The sequence below is a fragment of the Tamandua tetradactyla genome, chromosome 2 (assembly GCF_023851605.1).
Source record: "Tamandua tetradactyla isolate mTamTet1 chromosome 2, mTamTet1.pri, whole genome shotgun sequence".
NCBI lineage: Eukaryota > Metazoa > Chordata > Mammalia > Pilosa > Myrmecophagidae > Tamandua > Tamandua tetradactyla.
The window spans coordinates 211,189,345-211,212,199 of record NC_135328.1 but is presented as its reverse complement, the minus strand read 5'-3'; the positions used below and the strand labels follow the sequence as shown (position 1 = coordinate 211,212,199).

General features: G+C 44.1%; 1 protein-coding gene and 2 long non-coding RNA genes across 9 annotated transcripts in view; 2 read left to right on the top strand and 1 right to left on the bottom strand.

Annotated features, from left to right (window-relative positions):
- The window catches only part of KAZN (kazrin, periplakin interacting protein), a 1,164,933-nt gene that overhangs the window by 732,643 nt on the left and 409,435 nt on the right, over positions 1-22,855 (top strand). The window lies entirely within an intron of this gene.
- LOC143674895 (uncharacterized) lies at positions 710-21,930 on the top strand. Of its 2 annotated transcripts, XR_013171267.1 has the most exons (3): positions 710-17,446; positions 17,847-17,890; positions 18,747-21,930. It is a non-coding gene; the product is annotated as an uncharacterized LOC143674895 (long non-coding RNA). The 2 variants fall into 2 exon arrangements; XR_013171266.1 differs by lacking the exon at positions 17,847-17,890.
- Positions 3,738-17,246, bottom strand: LOC143674893 (uncharacterized). 3 transcript variants are annotated; one of them, XR_013171259.1, is made up of 5 exons: positions 17,028-17,246; positions 15,785-15,927; positions 11,137-11,278; positions 10,446-10,593; positions 3,738-3,895 (listed from the first exon to the last, which is right to left on the bottom strand). It is a non-coding gene; the product is annotated as an uncharacterized LOC143674893 (long non-coding RNA). The 3 variants fall into 3 exon arrangements; XR_013171261.1 differs by lacking the exon at positions 17,028-17,246 and adding an exon at positions 16,505-16,651; XR_013171260.1 differs by lacking the exon at positions 15,785-15,927 and having other exon boundaries at positions 17,028-17,243.

Below are 22,855 nucleotides of genomic sequence, written 5' to 3'. Positions count from 1 at the left end.
GATGGGCCTTTTCCATGTGAACTGTCCCAAGTGAACCCTTATCACAGCAGCTTGAGAAACATGCAAGCTGAAGTGAAGAAAAGTAGGGTATAAAGTTGTATGGATGCTACAATCACATTTATGTAAAAGATCACCATTATGAAATTATACACTGAAAAAAAAACTAGAAGGAAATACAGTAAAAACATTGACCATGGTTAGTTCTGGGCATGAGAAAAGAGCTCATTTTTCCCCCCACCAACTTTCTTGTAATTTCCAAGTTTTTTCATGCTGGGAATGTATTATTAATTTATAATGGAATACATTATAAAGGAAATCTTATTTGGAAACTAAGTGAGAAACAAAACGTAAGAAATTTCACTAGTGATATTTTGTGAGTATAGATTCTTTGATAAATACCCATAAGTTTATTTAACTTGCCCAATGGTTGGGCATCTGACCTCAGCTGATCAAAAGATAAAACTGACTTGCTGCTCTACCCCCAGCAAACACTTCAGATTCGGGGGTAGGGGGACTAGTGGAGCAGAGGGCTGGAAATGATGTTTTTGTCAAGGAGTTCTGAGAAGGAAGGGATGGAACTGGGACACATCAGAGAGGAGTAACTTCCAAAAACACAATTAAACACAAGAAAGGAGCCCGTTGCTTGGGAGGTTATTGCTTCCACGAAAAGAGAGTTAGAGAATGGGAGTGGCTATTTTTTTTTTTTTTTTTTTTTTTTTGCATGGGCATGTACCAGGTGGAGTGGCTATTGTTAAAGTAGGAAAAAAATAGTGCTTGCTGATATAAAGTGCATGCCTTGAATCATGTACCATTGGGAATTGGCCTCTCCCCTGATGAGCTGCAAATGGCAGAAATTACTTGAGTCTTTGCAGCATGAGGCCATTTCTTCCTAAATCAGACAACTCCATTCACATATTCACATTTAAAATAGCCAGTTTGGTGCACCCAGTTCTTGTAAATTGGCAGCAGAGAAATTTTAATTCATTCATGAGTTCTGTCTATACATTCAGATTTTCCAGAATGATTTCCCAAAGTATTTGAAACAAACAAATGTGTCCTAACTTATATGCTATTCGATATGGGTATGGAAAAGCAGCAATCAGTACGCTGGTCATGCTGGTTTGAAACTATTATGTACCCCAGAAAAGCCATGTTCTTTTACTCCAGTCTTGTGCGGGCAGACCTACTTTTGGGCGGGACCTTTTGATTAGATTGTTCCCATGGACTCTCATGTAACCCTGCCCTCTTAATTTGTTTGCTGGAGTCCTCTAAGGGAAACATTTTGGAGAGAGCTAAGAGCTTAGAGAAGCTAAAAAAGAAAGAAAACACCCATAGAGACACTTTGGAGAGAAGGGCCAGCAGACGTCACCATGTGCCTTCCCATTTGGTAGAGGAACCCCAGATGCCATCAGCCTTTCTTCAGAGTGAAGGTATCTCTTACTGGATGCCTTAATTTAGACACTTTCATGTCCTTAAAACTGTAAATTTGTAACCTAATAAATCCCCTCTGTAAAAGCCAATCTATTTCTGGTATATTACATTCCAGAAGCTTTTGCAAACTGAAACACTGCTGCAAGAACCAATTATTGCTCTGATGGTGGCTAGATCCAGAGTTCTGCCAGTAAAGGTTGGTCTTCTCAAGGCCTCTGCTGATGGCTAAGGAGCTCCATGGTCTCTGATTCACAGCCTTGTGGAAGGCCTAATCCTCAGACCACTACAGAGCATTTACTTTATGCGAGGATCTGTCCTAAACTCTCCACAGTAACTAACTCATTTAGAGTTATCAGCAAGGTACTCTTGTTATTCCCTTTTTATGGGTGGGAAAAGTAAAGCACAGAGAGGATAAGTGACTTGCCCAAAGTCACACAGCAGGTAACTTGTAGAGCTGGGATTTTTACACTAGGCAGTTGGCTCCAAGTCCTTGATCTTAACCCCTACCTCTAGGCTATGGGGAACTAGTTGATGGTTTATGTTACACCCTGGAGCCTGAATAACCCATCACCATAAACCAAATTCACATTATTCCTATCACTATAAACATGTACAGCACAAAGACAGTCTTAAAGTTTACCTTCTGGCACATTACAGAAACACTACTCTAATAAATATCCATTCTGAACCAGACCAAACTTAAAGGTGACCAAGGAAGCCTGTCAATTAGGAATGTCATCTAGTGGGTGGTTTTTAGCTAAGGGTTAGGAAAAAAAGACGAGCATGAACTTTGATGAACCCAGATGGAGAGAAAATCCATAAAATCCAAACATATGTAGTATCTAATTGTTTTTGTTTATATGTTATAATGTGGCGTGCATCAGTAGAATGAATTAAAGGGAATAAAGGTTAAGGAGATACCCTGTAGAAAAACCTATTGTATGTCAGCCACAGTACTTGGGTACCTAAATTTTATCCCATCTACCTCCCTATTACCTCATGAGGGTAGGTGCTGCTGTGTTACCCTTATTTTACTGATAAAGAAACCGAAGCCCAAAATGTTTAGTAACTTTCTCAGGGTCACACAAGCAAATAAGTGACGTAAGTGCTAAAAATTACTATGTGTGTTTGGGGGTGGGTGAGAGTAAAGCAACAGATTGTGTGGGATACCGAGAATCAGATAACATCATATCAAATACATATCAAAGGATTATAATGGATCGAAAGTCAACAGGATGATTGTACAACTAAGTGAGGATGATGTAAGACATGGGTTGTTAACTTTGGACATTATACATGATACCCAATGGATGGATGTGGTTGAAGGATACATTGACTGTGAAGTAGAATGGTGAATGATGAACTGTGGTGCATACATATGATGGAATATTGTGCGGTTACGGAAAGGAACAAAATCATGCGTCATGCAGAAAGGTGAATAAACCTTGGGGACATTATGTGCTACAAATATGCTGGGAACAAAGGAACAAATATTATATGGTCTCTTTTAGAAAATATCTTTAAAAAATTTGGGACCTAGATTATGAGCTTTTACGGTCACATTTAGTCCAGAGCTGTTGATGTTATTTCCAGAGTTTGAGAGGCTGGGCTATACATCTATAACTTGGTCCTCCCTGGAACTTTGGCTACCTGTGTGACATCTAAGACTCAAAGTTCTGCAGCTATGAAAGTCAGTATTGCTACACACAACAACTGTTAAAGGAACCAAAAAAGAGACCAGGCTTCAATCAGAAATAAGAACAAAACCGATCGGGACTAAGGTGAGTCAGGACACAGCGATAAGGATGACATTGTCTGCATTTTAGAACTTCACCTACTATGTGAGACCAAAGGAAGAGAGGTTTAATTTGTCCAAAACCTAAATTTTATGTAGCATATAATTTAACTCAACCTATGGATCAAAAGAGGAGGATTGGAGGATTTATAAAAGAGAAGATAGGATTTAACAAATGAGTATGACTGCCGAATCATTACACTGATATGTCTTTTAGTTTCCAGTATCTTGGAGCAACTAGAAGGAAAAACCTAAAATCGTGGAACAGTAACCCTAACCAAACTCTGAAATTTGTTCTATAACTACTTGTTACAAGTACTTTGAAATTTATTGCTTTTTTGTATATATGTTATATAGCATAATAAGAAACTGTTTGAAAAAAGTCAACAGGAGTCGTTTCTAACATTGTATATAAGAACCTTTCTCAATGCCCCAAATACCACCTATGCTGTATAATGTAGCTTTATTTTAAATAGCTTTTGATTGAGAAAGATCACAAGGAGACTATGAATTCAGTAGCATTTTTAATAAATTTGCATTTGACACATACACACTTTTATGTGCAAGAAGCTTTAGTCCATCTACAGCAGTGCTTGGTGTGCTTAGGGATTTTGAGACACTGTAAATAACTCCAAGGACTTCTTCCCCTCTGTTGTGGTCTGTGGCTCCCTAGGTTGGAAGGAAGTGATTCAGTGATTTAGGGAGTCAAAGAGAACAAATCAAACATTCATCCCCAGATGCTATCCATGCTTATGGAATGGGAGACCATGCTAGAAGTCAAGCGATTTGCCTAAAACTATCTGGATCTCAAATTCAGAGAAAGTCACTGAGCTCATTCAACACATTTTAAATCCAAGAGCATCATTAAAGTAAAATAGTTTGTTCTTTAAAAGACCGAATAAGGCACCATCACAATTAGAACCAAGGTACTTCCTTGTAATTCCTCATTTCATTTTCAGCTTGCCATTTATGGCTTCACAAACCTTAAGAAAGAAGCTATTGTTGAAAATGGAATGCTGCCTTTTACTAAGTGCCGTGTTTAGAAGAAATATTTAGACTTGCTTTGGGGGCAGGAAGCCCTTGCCTTCTTGTACTCTCAGTGGGGGTTCTCCATCCATGTGTGCTTCTTGTCAGTCTGCTGGTAATTATTGGAGACGTTTTCTTTAACTTCAACATCTGTTCTCCCTGTTAATGAACAGGGACCCATGGGGTAGTTTATAAGTGAGAAATTCTCCTTATTTCCCCCTAACTCTTCCTACTAAATGGATTGGGTAGTTATGTAGGAGTCCTGGAAGGCAGAGCTTATCCTCCAGCCCATCCTTGAACTAGGAATGCTTCTGAAATTGGACAAAGAATCACAAGGTCCAAAACCATTAACTCAGTTTTGATGAGTTCTAATTTGTGGAAGTATCATCAGAAAAACAACCTGCATTTGATTGGATTTATTTTCCAAAGTTTCAATTGTGGCTTTCTTCCCCCAAGAGAATAGTTACAGAGTCTAAATTGAACCATTTGAACTTCAGCATTAGCAGAGAAGAAAATTCATAATGTAACGGATAACGCTGGCTGGTCAGGTAATGTATCTTGGTCTGCTCTGATTAAATGGCCACTGTGACTAAATTTGGGAGCACCCTACACACCTTTTCAGTGAGGGCAGTTCAAATGGCACCAATGATCCCAAGTGGAGTTCCAGGATGGAAATAATCCCAAGAAGAAAATCATTCAATATTCAAATTTCTCACTGGCTGAATCCTTTTGCTTTCAATTACTTCCTCTAACACAGGACATTTTGGCACTGAGATGAGGGCATTTTGTAGTGAAATGAGGGTACTGCTTGAACCAGATCACCAGACCACAAATCAGGGCTAGCCCCAGGCATGAAAAATCTCAAAACAAGCTAAGTAGCAGAAGACAGGTTCTGTTTAGGAAGCTGTATCTTTACATGGCCATGCAATTTTGATCCTGTTGTAAATCTATGACAAGTGTTTTTCACTTTAAATGACTAGTGGCATCCCTGAAAAAAAATGTGTGAGATTTTAATCCAATTTGCTTTAGTTTAAAATTGCGATTTCAGTCATTCTGTTATCTTCAGTGTTCATTATTTTTCAATTGGCTTTGTCCTGGATTTTTCTACCTTCTTCCTTCCCTACTCCTCAGTCTCTCTGCCATATATTTATTTATTGGTCTACCATCCATCTATTGAATCATCCATCCATTCGTTCATCAGTTCATCTGTTAAAAAACATGTCATTGCTGTCTACATGCCTACCACATACCAGCTCAGTGGTTCTAAGGCAGGGGACGATTTTGCCCTCCAGGGGACATTTGCCAATATCTGGAGACATTTTGTTGCCACAGCTGGTGGCAGTTTTACTGGCATCTAGTGGGTAGAGGCCAGGGATGCTGCTAAACATCCTACAGTGTCCAGGACAGACACCTGCAACAAATAACTATCTAGCTGCAAACATCAGTAATGCCAAGGTCGGGAAATTCTGCCAGTTTGGGAATAAATAACTGTGCTCCTGGACATATGGAAGTTACAGTGTTGCAGGGAAAACTGTCACATAAGCAGGGAAATTGCTACTCCAGGTGAGGCTCTAGGTGTTTATGGTCTTTTCTCCTCTGGAGGGATGGTTCAGGTAAGAATCTATCTAGGGAGCTATGAGGATATTCTTTTCTGGAGAGATCCCATTGGAGTTGGAAATGGGGGGAAAAGGTTGGGTGAACAAAAAGGGCTGGAGACACAGACTGGAAATACACTATTCTGGGGTAAAGGTCGAAACCTCGAAAACGGATGAAGCCTCAGAGGCAGAAGTCACAGATTCAAATATCTTCAGGTACCAGGTGAGATTACAAGTGCAGTGACATGTGGCAATGGATACTGCTCATTGGGGAGTGTCAGAGGCTCTGGCAAACTAGAGAGCAGCTAACTCCAGCCTTGGCTACCCAGCTCCATTCAACTCTCTCTCTTAAAGAATGCATGCCCAGATCCTTTTGATGTTTGAAGAAAAGTTGAAAATCTAGACATTTTATGAAATCTCATGTGTTTTAAGTGTTAAAGATAAATTAAAATTTTTTTAAAGACAAAATAGAATAAAACAGTGTACAGGACAAACAAAATGCATCTGTGGGCTACATTTCCACAGTGTTTTGACCTTTGTTCTCAGGATTAAATGAGTAAAGGGCTGCAGTACCTGACACAGTGCTTGGGAGATAGTAAGTGCTCAATAAATACTGGTTAAGAGTGGGTAAAGGCCAAGTCCAAGTTTGGTTATAAACCCTAAAGTGCACCTAAGGGTTCTCTAAAGTGAAATCTTACCTAGACCGGTCTTTTGCTGCCTTGGCACTACTGATATTTGGGGCTGGATAGTTCTTTGTTGTGGGGAATTGCCTTGTGCATTGTCGGATGTTCAGCAGCAACCCTTGCCCTCTATCTGTTAGATGCCATTGGCATCCCCAACCCCCAGATTGTGACAACCAAAAATGTCTTCAGACACTACTAGCGAAGTACTTGCATAGTAAGTTACAATTAACTCAATGCCATGAGTACTTTTCTGTGACCTGTTGGTTGATGGTCAGCCCCAGATAGAGAAAGGGCCATGGAGAGGTGTCCTAAGTCCTCCTTGGCCTCCCAATGCTCTACTTTCTCCAAGGGGAGGGACCAGATGAAGGATGGGATTTGGGGGCAAAATCGTCCCCCAGTTTGAGAAGCACTGGCCTCCTCCCTGCCTCTACCCACACTTTTCCAGCTCACATCTGAAAGTTTCTTGGGAACACTCACCAAGTGCACACAGTCCCACCACACCCACCAGGTGAAGGCAGAGAGCCTTCTTCACAGGGTAGACCAGGATGACAGCTGGGCCCTCTCCAGCCCAGACAGGTTAGTCTAAGGCTCGCTGCCACCTCCAAGACCCATGGAGGTGAGCCCACAGTGTCAGAGCCAGGCTCATCCTTGGGAGTCATGTCCCATGTTGCTAGGGGAGACTTTCACCCCTGGATGTCATGTCCCAAGAAGGGGGAAGGGTAATGATTTTCTTTGTAGAGTTGGGCTTAGAGAAAGAGAGGCCACATCTGAACAACAAAAGAGGTTTTCTGGAAGTAACTCTTAGGCATAACTACAGGTAGGCTTAGGTTCTCCACTACAGAAGTAGGTTTCACAAGAGCAAGCCTCAAGATCAAGGGCTTGACCAATTGACTTGGGAGTCCCAAATATTTGAGACAGCATCAAGGGTTTCTCTGGTGGTAAAGCTTAATAGTTTCATATTTTTTCTTCTGTCCCTCAAAGGACTTTGCCAATATTTTTTAATTAGTTGGTCAACATACTCTGGGATGTATCTGGGTGTTACCTTAAGCTATACAGAATTACAAGCCCACATTCCCATTCTTGGCTCCATGTGTTTGGGTTGTTTAAATGAGCTATCCATAGGTTGAGTTAAATTATATGCTACATAAAATTTAGGTTTTGGACAAATTAAACCTCTCTTCCTTTGGTCTCACATAGTAGATGAAGTTCTAAAAGCAGCCCTCTTTGCTTAATGTTTAGGGAAGTACTTTGAGAGAATGAGTGGCCTGACATGCCAGCGGCTCAGCTACACCCCTGTTCACAGCACCTCCTGCAGCTCGCTGGCAGCTCACCTGTTAAGAGCCTCATGACGAGTCCCTCCTCTCCAGGGACTCTGGCACCATCCATGTGTCTGCAGGTGCAAGTGGAACACCATCTCATCCATGTCTTTAATGGAATCAGTAATTAAGGCAGCAGGGGAATTCAGGAGCAGCTGTTAGCTTTGCTGAGCAAGAGTAAGTCCTTGCTGGGTCTCATCTAGGCAGTGGCTCCCACACTTCAGCCTCCTGCGAATCTCTGGGAGGTCCTTTAGAAATGCAAATGGCAGTTTCTGATTCAGCAGGTCTGGGATGGGATCTGGGAATCTGCATTTCTTATGAGTTCCCAGATATCACTGATGCTGCTGGTACAGGGGCCAGACTTTTGAGAACCACTCATCTAAATGCTAGCAAAGACCTCCAGTCCCATCCTCTACCTGGTTCCTCCCCGTGGCAAAAGCAGAGCCTTGGGAGGCTAGGGAGGATTTAAGAACACCTCTCCATGGCTCTTTCTGGGTTTCTCTACCTAAGGCTGACCATCCACCAAGAGACCATAACAAAGTACTCATGGCATTGAGTTAAATTGTAACTTGCTGTGCAAATACTTTGCTGGTTCAATAAAGTAAATTTATATGCCTACCAGCTCCTTCATTTTAAAATTATTTTTCTTGTGCCCTTGATAATGCAACATATTTGGATGAGTCTCCTGGTCATTAGAGTGAATTAGTGGAGTCTCTTTTTATAGGTTTTTGTTTGTTTGAGCTTACCAGAAGTGGTTTAAATCACTGGACATTTGAAAGGCCTTCTCTGGTGAGTGCCTAGATAATGCTTCATTATAAGCAGGCTTAGCTGCTACAATAGATAAAGATTAGAACAATTTGCCTCTCTATTGATGGGGAAACTGACATTTTGATGTCTTTGATACAGAGCTGATTTCCAAAAGGGAAAGCCTTTTACATTTCTGTTCCATTGCCAAATAATTTAGCTTTGCATGCCTGTGTTAAGGGTTTGGGAGCAGGGAACAATCCTACGGGAGCAATGGGGCTGGGGCAGGAGCAGCCTGCTCAGAGGAGGGACCAATTCATCCAGATTTACACGGGACTTTCCCAGTTTTAACACTGACTGGCCCTGGTATGAGAAGCCCCTCAGGCCCAGGTCAACCTAGCTCAGAGGGGGATGGTGGCTGGAAACTCCAGACAGGCAGAGCCTGGAAGATCTCAGAATGGTAACCCCAACAATTACATCGACTAGTCTTTAAGTATGCACCAGATATTTAATCTGTACCCTCATGTCACCCTCAAAACAATGCAAGACAGTGCTACAGTCAACATTTTACAGGTGAGGAAAATTGAGGTTTGGAGAAATTCCTGGATCTGCCAGAGTGATCCAGGATGGGAGAGGGGCAGAACTGGGACACACACACGCATGCACACACATGCACGCACGAGCACACACACGCACACATGCACGCAGGTCCAATGGCTGCCAAGTCCATGCTCCTAGACAGCGGTCCCACACTTGAGTAGCATTGGCATCACCTGCAGGGTTTCATACAACGCGCTGGCTGGGCTCCACCCCAGAGTTTCTGTTGCAGCCTGTTGGGCAGGGCCTGAGAATTTGCATTTCTCACAAGTTCTCAGGTGATGCTGATGCTGCAGGTCTGGGGACCACACTTTTGAGAACACTTCAGCGTTGTCCTACTCTGTCCACTCTGCCCTTGGCACCTGTGCTGCGCTGAAGACGTGAGTTTAGGGAGCAGCTCCCCACCACGAGGACTGCTGACGTTTGGGGTTTATGGTCTTTAAATCAAGACCCTCAGCATGTGCCTTGGGCTCAAGACCAGACCAAACCTAAGCATCTTGAGGTAGCACCAGTCTCCCTTGATCCCAGGTGAAATCCCACCCTAAGAACATAGCCTGGCACCCAGGAGACCCTCAATAGAAATTTGTCAAACAAATGAACTTCCTCTAGCTCCTGTCCCTTTAGGGAGCATGCTTTTTTAAATTAATTCAAGACAAAGCAGGGTGGTGTTTCATCACTCAGTTGCATGATGTAAAGTGGCCCATCTTTGAGGCTAAGTGCAGGAGTTGGCAGGCTTGGGGGAGAGAGGGGAAGAGGGCTCTAAGAGAGCAGCTGCCCAGGGCTGCTGTCCTTTGACCCCAGTGAGCCAGGGAAGTCCACTCTCTGTCAGCAGCAGCTGGAGGCCAGCACATCAAGTTATCACACAGAGCCAGGAGGGAAAAGCCAGCATCCTCAGGCAAAGCAACTGCCTGAGGATTTTGAGACTTAACTGGAATTGGGTGTGGGAAGCATTGTGGTGAGCTGGAAGAGGGAATTTCAGAAGCATTTTTCAGGAGTGGAGTCACAGCACTTGCAAAAGCTGGAGAGAGCTGGAGTCAAACTCACCACTTCTCAGCTCTGTGGCCTTTGGTGAGTTTTAAAAATTCTCTGTGCCTTGATGAAGATGATGACTTTGAAACCCTAAAATAATTTATAAATAGTGCTTGGCACATCCACATACTAAATAAATGTGGGCCTATGTTTTTACCATCATTTTTATTTACTTGTTAACCAGCTCCGAGCCTCAGTTTCTCCATTAAAAAAACAAAATACAACTTACCTTGCCATGGGAGGTGAGGAGTACGTGACCGATGACTGTAAAGCACTGTGCTCCATGCCTGGGTACTTGGAGAGCCCTCGATAAATGTCAGCTGTCATTGCTACTGATGATCTTTACAGGTCAAAGTCCTTCAAGAATCTGACAAAAGCTGCAGACCCAGAAAAAAATACACATACAATGACAGTTTGCACATCATGTCAGGGAGTTTGGCCCCCTGAGCTGTCTCGAGCCAGGTTGAGAACTGCTGCAATAGAAGGATGCTCACAAAATAAATCACTTAGACCACTTCTACTGGCAAGTTCTCTGTGTCTGCACATTTCCTCCTCCCAACTCCTGTACAACAACCCCAATAGCATCACTGCAAGACAACTCCAATGCATGCCATTTGGGGGCACTCCAGATAGAATGAAAGGTATGCTAATTCACAATGGAATGTTTAGAGACCAGCAAGAACTTTTACTTTTACCTGCCTTTATGTTATTTACATTTTAAAAGAGACTGCCAGATAAAGGCAGAACCTAACCAAAGATATGTAATACTAATGGTAGAATTCTAGAGGTAAATTCCCTGGGTCACTAAGGAGATAGGTTGTCTTTTAGCCTTGATGAAACTTAGGATACAGTAAGGTTTCCAAGGGAGTGGATGATGGGAAGTTTTAAGGAAGGTGAAAGGAATAAAAGCAATTAGTTACCTGGCCCACCTTTAAGTCCAATGAGTTCCTTTTCCATTCATAGCTCCCACAGGCAGCATATTATGTTGTATCCCTTTTAATCAGTGGAAACAAATGGCACAGTAAACTCTTTCTAGAAAGTCAATCACCACCTTGATCGTGCCTAGAAAAGTAAAATTTCATGTCTTCCACAAATAAAAGATGAAAACAGCATTCAAAGCCTGCCCCTGAATTGAAAATGTCATCTTAAAGTGAAGTTTACTACTTGTAGAAACCATGATCCCTTATTGGCCCTGTGACAAGGTAATTTTCAAATAAAGCTGGTTCTGGCATCTGGGGAGACTGGCTGTTTCTCCTGTTGCCAGGGAAATAATTTCAAAATGAAAAACCTTTGAATCCCAACAATCTCAAAAACAATACACATTCTTTAAAAAAATCCAAACAATAGACAACACAGAACCCAACACATTACTGTACATTAGGAAGGGTTTTTTCCCAACTGGAGGGATGAAAGGGCATCATAATTTTGTTTTCAAATGTGTTTAATAACCTGTTATTAAAACAGAATTAAACCCTAGTCCCAGGGCAGCTCTGCAACTACCAGGAGATAATCATGATAATGCCATTAGCGCCTGCTTGAATGGGGCTGGGAGGGGAAGAGAAAAATAGAAGCTGATGCTGACTGAGCTGGAGCTCTGAGGATCTGTTGCCAACTGCTCGTGGCCATGCAGACCTTGAGGTCTGAACGCGGATGCACTTGCTCCCCATAAGACTGTCTATGTAATTCTCGGGAGATGTTAGGTACCTTAACAATAGGCTGAATAAAGGTAGCAAATGTTTATGATTGCTGTGTGTCAGGCAGAGCGCTAACCACAGTATGTGTTTTTTCATTTCTGCTCTGCCAGGCAGATACTATTATAAGTCACCCACTTTTCAGATGAGAAAACTGAGGTGCAGTAACCTCCCTGAAGTTACAGTAGAGTGGAGATTTAAACCCAGGACTAGGGACCAAATAGCCCTGCTTATTACCACCACCTGCCAGGAAGGGATTGTGTGGAAAAGATGCAAATTGGCTGGAAGACTTTGGTATTCAGTAGCAAACCCCACATAGCCCTTCACCTGTAAGTACTGCTAAAAGGGTTGAAGTGCAGGAACAGTAACTGGCCAAGCAAATAGGAGCCTCTTCGTTTATGGCACATTTTACCTTTGGCTTTTTTTGTATCTATCAGGAAAACAGTGCCTTCTCTGTACCTCTACCTAATGGGCCCACTGAACAGCAGGTTGGTGGCACATCTTGAAGTGACGGAATAATTGTTGCTGGTTTGCAGAGGCCCAAGGAAGTACACGTTCATTGAAAGCAGACTCTGTGCCATGCCCTTTCTTGAGGTTTTTTACTTAACAGATCTCATGTCAATGCTGTAAAAATTCTATGAGGGAGATGATGCTGTTTGCCCCCTTTGTAGATGGAAAGATTAAGGTACTAGAACTTAAGGGATTCTTGAGCCAAAGAGAAGGGATAATTCTAACATGGGGAGTGGGGGGGAGGTAGAGGCAGGGAATAAAGGATATGAGGGTGAGCTATTCTCTGAGGATTCCGTCTGCACAGTCTTTAGCCCTCCCTGCCTCGTCCTGCCACTCTGGTTTTGTCATGGAGTGTCTCCGGACACCCCTGGGCCTTCGTATTCAACCAACCAGACATTGTTGTAGTTGAGAGAAGGGGCAGCACACTTTTCTGTAAAAGGCTAATAACTGTTTTGGCCCTGTGGGCCGTATCATCTCTGCCACAACTACTCAACTTTACCCTTCCAGCATGAAAGGAGCCACAAACAATGTGCAAACAAGTGGATATGGCTGTGTTTCAGTAAAACTCTATGTTCACATAGAAAATATGTGATGGGAATAGTTTTCCAGCCCCTGTAAGACTGTGGGTTCTAAAGTCAGATTAGCTTGGCACGGAACCACGGCTTCACTACCTACTAGTTGGGTGACATTGGTGACACTGGGAAAAGTTCTTGGATGCAGGCACACAGGCTAGGGCATTTCACTCTCTAGCTAGCTTCGGAGAGTGGTGGCCACACACCCTGGGAGGGCTTGTTCATGCTGTGCCAGCTCCATGAGTGTCATCTTCAAAAACAAGCATGACCCAGACAGGAGGCCTTGAGAGAAGGTGTGCAGTTGGCAGAACAGCAACCAGCCATGCACACAATTGCTCTTCCTTCAAGATTTTATGATGGTTACTGCAGTTCTTAAAAGTTTGGGGAACTGTTTCTCTTTGCATAATGTGATTATTTTTATCTCCCTGATCAATACTGGTCTTTATCAGTATCTTTCTTTTAGTGGGGCTTATGCACATGTGTGTGTATGCGTACATATAATGTGTGCACATGTATGTGATACATACATGTGCAACTATGTATATATGTATGAGTATGTGAGTGTGTGTACATGTATGAATGTGTGTGTGCGAGTGTGTATATGCATGTGTGAGCACATGTGGGGAAGAAGGGCAGGTAGTTTATGAGGAACACCTCTTCCTCACTCTTAAACTTTGTTCTCCTAAGGGTAATACAATTCATCGAGCACCTACTACATGTGTCGGGTACTAAGTTAGATGCTTTTCATCCATCATTGTTAATACTTATATTTTCTAAAACGTCCAAGTTAAGGGTGGGCCACAGTGGCTCAGCAGGCAGAGTTCTTGCCTGCCATGCCAGAGACCCAGGTTCGATTCCCAGCGCCTACCCATGCAAAAAAAAAAAAAAAAAAGTCCATGTTAGGTATTATTCTCCCTACTTTGCAAATAATGAAACTGAGCCTTGGAGAGAAAAGGAACTTGCTCATCCAAGGTCCCATGGGCAGAGTTGGGAGCCAAGCTCACACCTGCTTGGTGCAGACACTCACATTCCTTCCTGTTCTTGGCCAACCCATCGCCTCCCCTTCCCCCTCATTCTGCAGAACCAGTGTCCAGGTGGTTTTTTCTATATATATTTTTCCATAGAATTTTCTATTCCCTGTCAAGTCAAAAAGCATACCAACACATTTTATATCCTCTCATTATCAGAAACTGAGTTATACCACCATCACCTTACACATTCGGTTATTTTTCTGTGACTATGGCCCTTAGAAATGTTTTAAAAAGGGACCTGCCCACGTCATGGATCCAAGATCTTTGCTTTACTGTAAAAGTCAGTGATTTCCACCGTTGTGTATTCATCAGAAGTATCTGGTAAGCATGTTAAAAATCAGATACAAAACAGGCCCCTGATCTCCACGCCAGACCTACAACAGCAGAGGGGCCAGGAACCTATATTTTAGTCAGTACCCTTACAGGGGAATCTGGCAATTTTGGTATAACCAGCCCTAAGGTTTAAGATCCACCAGCACGAGCAGTCCCTCCATCCTGCACAGAACTGGCTCCTGGTGCTTAGTGAGGCTTTTTTTGGCTGCCCTCATGACCCTCTATTTCTCTCCCATGTTCCATCAAGGTGGTCCTGTCCACACAGACTCTGCGACAGGAGCTGTGACTGGCTCCATCCTGTTTCACTACAACAGCATCGCAGTCAGCACTGGTGAAAAGGACAACAGAGTATTAAAATGAACAGGGGATCTAAGCAGACTGAGAAAACCTCTCTCTTTTCTTCTAGCGATCTCTTAAGTATGTCCAGTGCTGCCTCATTTTATCACGTTGGAAATGTGTTCTCGCTGTTTACTGTGCAACCTTTTCATCCCATGGAATCGTTTGGCATCAAAGGAATGGCATTTATCGACTCTGCTTATGGAGTGATTGATGAATAAGTTATGCAACGGTTTCGTTTCCCATCAAAATGAATTATTTAAGTGCTATACATCTATGTTTGCTGTTGAGAAGCCTGATGTCACAAAAGTCAACCCTCAGGTGCCCCTTAGGGTGGGATTGGGGTGAGAAAGCAGAATGGGGGCATGGCTTAGGGTACAGGCTCTGCAGAACAGCTTAGGGCCTGGAATCAAAGCCAGCTCCCCCACACTTAAGCTATCCAGGCTTGTGCCAGAAGCATAACCTCTTAGTGACTCTGTTTCCTCACATGAAAGCGCAGGTGGTAATGGTCCTTGCTTCCCAAGATGCTGCAAGGATTCAACTAGAAGAAGCCCACAGAGGGTTTGCTCAGCGCATGGCCCACCATCAAGTGCTGGGCCCATGTGAATAGTGACCATCGCAGCTTCCATGCCCTGGTTGTTTTGTAAAGTGCACAGCCACCTCGCTATGTGACTGTCAGAGCTCCTCACCATCAGAGGGGCACCCATGACCAGGGACCAGAGGTTTCATTTTCCTTTTGCAAGGAAGAAAACAGAGATGCAGAATTCTGGGAGCGGCTGGGAGTTCGCCAGCCATGACACCCACATAATCAATGGGGAAAGGGGGGCTGAGGAGACCCTCCTTCCCTCTGGACCTAGACTAGGAGCAGTCAGCCTCCTCAGAGTGCTTGGTCCGTGGCTTTCCATGAAGACCTGGCCCTTCTAGAAGGTTCGGATTGCCCCATGAAGAGACTAGGAGGTAAGTATCCGTTGGATACCTGACACTCAGCTGATGGGCAATCTGCCCCCACCCCACCACTCTCCCAACTTCTGAGCACACAGAAGTTGAGGAAATTGTTGTTTTGGCAAGAATGTTCAAGACCGTGCTTTCTCTTACCCATGTTCCTCTGATGATGTATTTGAATTAATCTGCGGCACAGAGATACTGAGTAAATTGTGCTTTTCTAGTAAGGCTGGCTGTGTTTTACCTCAACATCTGACTTTATCCTGAGGCAGATTTTCCTTCAGGTTGTAATTATTCTGGAACAAAAAGAGAAGATGGGAAGGGGGCATCCCAGTGGGAATGATTCCTCGTGCATGGAAGGATTTCCCCCTGGAAATCTTCAAAATTCAGTGTCCTTAAATTGACCCGGATAACAGCCATCTGCAGTCCAGCCTTCCCCTGTTATATGTAAATGAGTTCTCAGAAAAGAAAAATGAATAAATGTAGATTTCATTTTCAGATTACAGACAACTCTATACAACTCTAGTGATCAAATTGCTCCTTGAAGCCAAACCAGAGCAAAACCCTTACTATCTACACTTAACACCTTCAAATCCATCTTCTTTTTGAAAATTAGAATCCTTTAAGCTCCAGTTGCAGGAATGAACTCTGATGTGACCCATGCTCAGATATGAAGATAATTGGGGAGGAGGAGACTGATTCTAATGTTGCTTTAAAACGCTTTTTTTTTTAATGCCTCCAAAGAGCTTTTTCTGCCTCCCTTAAATTCTTTAAGCAACAAGAAGGACAACTGGAGGAAATCAAAATCCCCAAGATCCTGGCAATTTTACATGTAAATTTCTTTCTTGTAAGAGAAGAATCTTAAATTAAAACCTTGGCGCACAATCACATTCCCTCTGGCCTGGCCTGTGGGTGCCTGATGTTCTGCTCCAGAACGACCTACATCACCAGTCCTGGGTGAGGCCCCCAGGGCGTGGTGGTGGTGGGCCTTTTTCCCGGCTGTTCCTGCCTCTGACCCGCTCTGTGAGCTAATGAGACTGCAAACTTCACCGTTTGCAGACCTGGCTCCTTTATCCAGCTTCTAAAAGTGAAGAGGGGCAGATTCTCTCCTGTGATTGTGTGTGTGTGTGTGTGTGTGTGTGTGAAACTCTGAGGGACTCCGGAAACCCTACATGTGTGCCAGGAGCCCTCCTGGCCACCCCGCTCCAGGTCACCCGCCCATGCCCCGCTTTCCCGGATTGGCAGGGAGAGGGCCTGGGGGACACTTGCCTGAGGGCCGCGGTGGCCCGTGCCTTTAGGCATGAAGGCGGCACAAAGCTACTACAACATGGCTGTTCTCTGACTGCATGGCCCACCACGAGCCTGGCGCAAGTCACTCTCAGGAAGCCACCGTCACCTGAACTAAGATGTCTCCATCAGGAGCCGGAGGACAGGCTCCTCCTCTCGTTCTGTGGACCGCTCGACTCTTGCGGTACCAGGTGGATGCTGCAGCCACACAACGCATGCTCGGCGGTCACGTGCTCATGGGAGCCTCGCGGGGACCCGCACGGCGCATGCTCAGCGGTCACGTGCTCACGGGAGCCTCGCGGGGACCCGCACGGCGCACGCTCGGCGTTCACGTGCTCACGGGAGCGTCACCCCAGTCCCTTGTGAAGTCGCAGTGGAAGGACTTTGGGCCTGGGCTCTGTTGAGGAATCTGAGGCCTAAGGTCACAGCGTGACCCGGAGGGCCTCTGGGCCCTAGTGTTGGAGCCTTCTGTGGAGGAGGAGGTGTACTCTGAGGGGGTTCAAGGTTTCCTTCCCACAGCGCTGGATGGTAAAGAACATGGCTTCTCTCTTCCCTCCTCCTTCCCTGACTGCCTCTCCTCACTTCACTCCTCTCACTTGTGAAGCAGTACGTGTTACTTCCCTCCCTCCCCACTTCCTTCCCTTACTCCTGGGATGTTGATTCTTATCTAAAATTCTCTCAGCAGCTACTTCCCCGTGCCTAGCTCAGACGGTAGGTTGTTGCAGGAATTAAAGATTGTAAATGCTAGCTCCCTTTCTGCTACGTGCGTCCTAGAGCTCTTATTTTTTGAAAAAATAAATAATAGTAGAGGTACACACTAATGGCATGAAGCCCGCTGCAGCTCATGTCACTTGACATCAATTTGTAACTGTAATCTGTTATGTATTTAAATGGACTTTGTGATTGGAATTCTCTTCTCTTGGCGCAGCATACATAATAGAAGCCACAGGGAGACCCTCGAGACCCTCTCAGGTAGAGAACATTCATCATTAACATTGGACAAAGGGGGATTTTCAGAGATTTATGTTATTTGTAAATATCTTTTAACCCCTTATTACCAGGGAGATTCTCCTGTTGCTTGGAAACAATGAGGAATTGTATTTCTGTTTTTTTTTTTTTATTATGTAACAATGAGGAATTGTAGAGTGAGAACTCTTACTGAAGGCCAGGAGTCCAGTTTGGGGTGTCCACTTCCCACCTCTGCTTCAGTCAGGGAAGTCCTTTCTCCCTTCTTCTGGAGAACAGATTTGTTTCATATCTGCAGGCTGCTTAGGACTACTTAGTGATTTTGAACAAACACCCAGGCGTGGACAGCTTAGGCCGAACACCTCAGCTGCTCTGCCCAGCGTGTTATTGGCTTGTACAGGTTGAGTTCACTAGGAAGCAGATACAGAAGTGGAGTTAGGGGTACAAAAGGTTTATTGGGAATTAGCTCATGGGAAATAGAAGGGGAGGCTGCAGGACCCTGCAGGGGGAGACTTCTGACCACGATGAGGTCCAAACAAAGCTTGGCCAGCCCAAGGAAGAGCTCCGGAGCAAAACTGGCCCTTCAGAGACTCTTGCTTTGGCAGGCCCTGGTACTCCCACCTTGCTCAGCCATTAGCTGGGGGCTAACCTGGGAAGGAGGGACCCTGGCTCAAACGCTGAGGCAGTTCATAGGAACTGACAGCTGGGGGCTTTTGGCAAACCACGGTCCATACCGCTCAACAGCAAGTCCCTTCTGGAAGAGAGAGCTGAGTACATGCCCCCATATTGCCACCCAACTCACACTCAAATCCCAGTAGCAGAGTCTCGGTCCCTGACTCTGTCCACATCTCTGTTTCAGCAGTATGGACCTCGAAAGCCTCTCTCCAGCCCAGTACATTGTGGAGTGACAGACTAGAAGCGTGAGAGCCACCCCTCCTGTTTCTGCTAGACTTGAGCCCCTGCTTCTCGCTCTGTGAGTTTAGGCAGGGCACTTAGCCTTCTGAGCCTGGGTTTCCTGATCCTTGTGGGCCTCATCAGAATTCCCATCTTGCCTTTCTTGTAGTAGATCAAATAAGGAAATGGAAGCAAAAGTACTTAAGTACGAAGAGCTGTCAGACATTATTATTCACTCAAGCAAGGGCAAGCAATCTATTTTTGTTTTGGTTTGTTCTGTACTCATAAATAATCCCTGGTAATTGCAACAGGAGATGCAAACAGGGATGCATGTTGCCAAAGGATGCTCTGCTCTCCCTCTGGAGAATCTGGAATGTTTTCTTATTGACCCAGCACCACCCTGGGATTGGGTAGCCTTGGTCACACTCCGGCAGGAAGGGTTTGCTGGCTGTTTTCTAGCAAGTGGTTCTTTATTCTACCATTGATTCCAATTTTCACACTTTCTCCATAGGCCTAAGACTTGGGTTATTTAGTGGTTGGAGCCCTAGCTTTCTGCACAGGGCATGCATGACACAGAAAGACTTCCTGAGGCTTTCTCAGCCCTCCACACATCTGGTCTACTAGCAGCATGGTATTAAGGGAAAAGCAAAGGTGATACAGCTGTTAGGTAAATGGGGCTCAAATTCTAGCTGCCCTAGCTTCCCTGTGTAATATTGGGCTACATGCTTGACCTTTTGTGAACTTCAGTGTCCACTCTCTGTCAGTGGGCTATCATAATTACAACTGCATAGGGTAATTGTGGGAACTAAAAGAGATCAGGTATGAAAGCTGCCAGCTCAGAAGTTGCACACAGCAGATGCCCAAGAACTTGGTTCCTCCCTCGTTTTGTCCCTTCCTCACTCTAATGCAAGGGTTCTCAATCAGGAATGATTTTGCCCCACCTTCCACTCCTGGGGACATTTGGCAATGTTTAGAGACATTTTTGGTTGTCCCACTTGAAGGCAGAGTAGTGGGTAGAGGTCAGGGATTTTTCTAAACATCCTACAATAAACAGAGCCCCTCCACAGTAAAGAATTATCTGAACCCAAATATCGCTAGTCCCAAGGTTGAGAATGCTGCTTTAATCCCCTTCTTTCGATTGTCAAATAATGAAAAAGAGGCCCTGAGAATCTGGCCTTCAACATCTGAACTCCTAGCTGACGTCATCCTTTGTGGGTTTGTTTGTTTTGAAATAGTTCGGCACAAGGGGAATTAGCCAACCAACCCACTTTTCCTGGGTACCACCTCTGTCAGGGATTACCAAGAAGTAGAGATCTGTCCTCAATAGTTTCCATAAATTCAAGAGTCATCAGGCCTCCAAAGAAAGAGGACAGCCATAGAAGAGAGCATCTCTGGCAGGAGTGGCAAACTCGTGGCCTCTCCTAGCTGAATCTGATCTGTAGAAGTGTTATATTGGCTAATGAATTTGCCATTCTTTTCTTCTTTTTTTTTAATCCAAAGTCAAGGATTTAGATTGTCCAGTTTACTAAAAGTCCCCCAAGTGATTTCACCTTTTACTAACCCCAGTGTACATACTCAACCCCTGAAGACATCTGTGTTTTGTGACCCCCAAATGTACGGCAGTGGTTTTCAAACTTGAACAAACCTGGAAGCCTTTCTAAAACAGATTGTTGGCACCACCCCAGAGTTTCTGCTTCAGTAAATCTGAGGTAGGCCTGGTAATTTGCATCTCAAAGAGGTGCTCAGGTGATGCTGATGGTACTTGGTCTAGGGACCTCACTTTGGGAATCACTAGTTTAAAACAGTGATCCTCAACTGTTAGTATATATCAGAGTCACTTGGGAAACTGGCTAAAAATATAGATGCCAGGACCTCATCCCCTCAGTTTCAGATTCGGTAGATCTGGGGAGGGGCTTGGGTGTCCCTGCTTTTAACAAGTCCCTAGGTGATTCTGATGTACACCAGGAGTTTGAGAATCATGGCTCTAAGGGTCAAATGAGCGGTGTAGACCAGTGCTTCCCAAATGTTCAATGTGCATATGAATCATTTGAGGATCTTGTTAAAATATAGAGACCGGTTCAGTAGATCTGAAGGTGGGCCTGGAGAATCTGCATTTGTAAAATCTCCCAGGGGCTTCCATGCTGCTGGTTCACCATCATGAATAGTGAGGAATAAATCAGTGCTTCTCAACCAGGGGTGATTTTTGCCACCCAGGGTATGTTTGACATTGTCGGAAGATGTTTTGGGTTGTTACAGCTGAGGGTGGGAATAACACTGGCATCTAGTGGGTAAAGGCTACAGAAGCTGCTAAGCAACCTACAATGCCCAGGACAGCCACCACGACAAAGAATCATCTGGTCCCAAATCTCAGTGGTGCTAAGGTTGGGAAACCCTGGGGTAGACAATGGCATGAGAAGTTGGCTAATCAAGTGATAATGAGCCAGGAGGGTCAGCAGAGGCTTCTTGGAGGAGGGAAGACTTACATCAGCCCTCTTGTCATCCAATATCAGGTCTCATTGCAAGGTAGTAGGGCTGATGTGTAATCGTGAGACTTCAACCCTCCCCTAATGCTTCCTGTCTTTCTTCTGTTTTATTCTTTCTCCATAATACATGATGCTCTCTAATATTTATTTTACTTATTCGTCTTATTTAATATCTGCTTCCCCTACTGGAATATAAACTCCGGAAAGACAGGAACTTCTGTTCATTTGCTTCATTTCTGTACCTGCAGCACCTAGAACAGTGGCTGGTATATAGTAGGTGCTCTGTAAATACTTATTAAATGAATAAATGAATGTCAAGGTCTTTGGAGAAACTGAAAGGAAGATGGTGCTGGGCTGCAGGTAAGAGAAATGGCAAAATCATTATGTAAGCATCCTTTCGCTCACCCATTCATGTAAATTAAACACTTTGCTCCAGTTCACTGGGTAAGTCCCTTGACTTTCTCATGGTCAGGCTGGGGTACACTCAACATCTACTTTTCTTGCCTCTCAGACATTCTCAGAGGAGGGCAGTAGAGTTTTTGTGCAGAACTATTTGAGACATCCTAATTTTCATGATGCCTGGGGAGGAATCTCTCTATTTAATGGAGAAAAGTAAAAATGAAAATAAATGTATCTCATTTTAATTCATGGACTTTCTTCTTTTTTTTTTTTTTTGTTAAGAAAAATAAATTTCTTGCCTTGTATTATCTGAGGATTGGAAAATCAGACCCTTAATTTGTGTGCCTGTGATTGCCAGGGAGCAGGCTGGGGAGCTCAGATTCAGAGGAGCTGTTTTCAGAACATTCCATTTTCCCATTAGCATGAGTCTCCGAGCACTTTTGTGTCAATCTCTTCAGTGAGGAGTATATTACAAAAACACTTTCTAATTATTGCTGGCCTTTTATTATTTTAGAGCTTCTGTGCAGCCTAGAAATGAACAACCTTGCCTGAGAGTTTTGTCTTTTTCCCCCCTTTTGGAGACACGTCATCCCCATGGGGTTATTTATGAAGACTGAGCTGGCAAAATTTGTTTAATGTGTGTGGCCTGGGTGGTGTCACGGAGGTCAAGACCACAAAGAGAAGAGCAGCTCTTAGTTAATTTGCATTCCCTCGGTCTGTTCAGGAACAAAGGCCCACCCGGTGCTGCAGCCTTTACTTCCTGACTCACTTATTTTGGTTCATTTCTTCCAAATGGAGTGGTAGAATACTAAAAAAAAAATAAAACGTAAGTAAGAAAGAAAATATCAGGTTTCCTCTCAAATGTCCTCTGCCCAAAATTCTCAGCCAGGTCATTATTGCAGCCAAGAAAAGGAAGAGCCTTTGAACGTGGTGTAGCCCGAGCCTTCCCTGAAGACAGGTCAATTCCATAACTGTCAGGTTCTCTCTTAAAGAGCTCTTGGGGCAAGGAATCCCTGGTTTCCTTTGAAAGCTCAGCTGCTGCTTTCCACTCTACCCAAAGAGTCACATCTTTCCTGCACTGGCTATATTCGTTCAGGATGCTTTGGTACAGATGACAGAATTGTTCTCTGGTAAGTTTAGGCAGAGAAAGAATTTACTAAAGGCTATTGAGTATCTCACAGAACCTTTAGAGGGT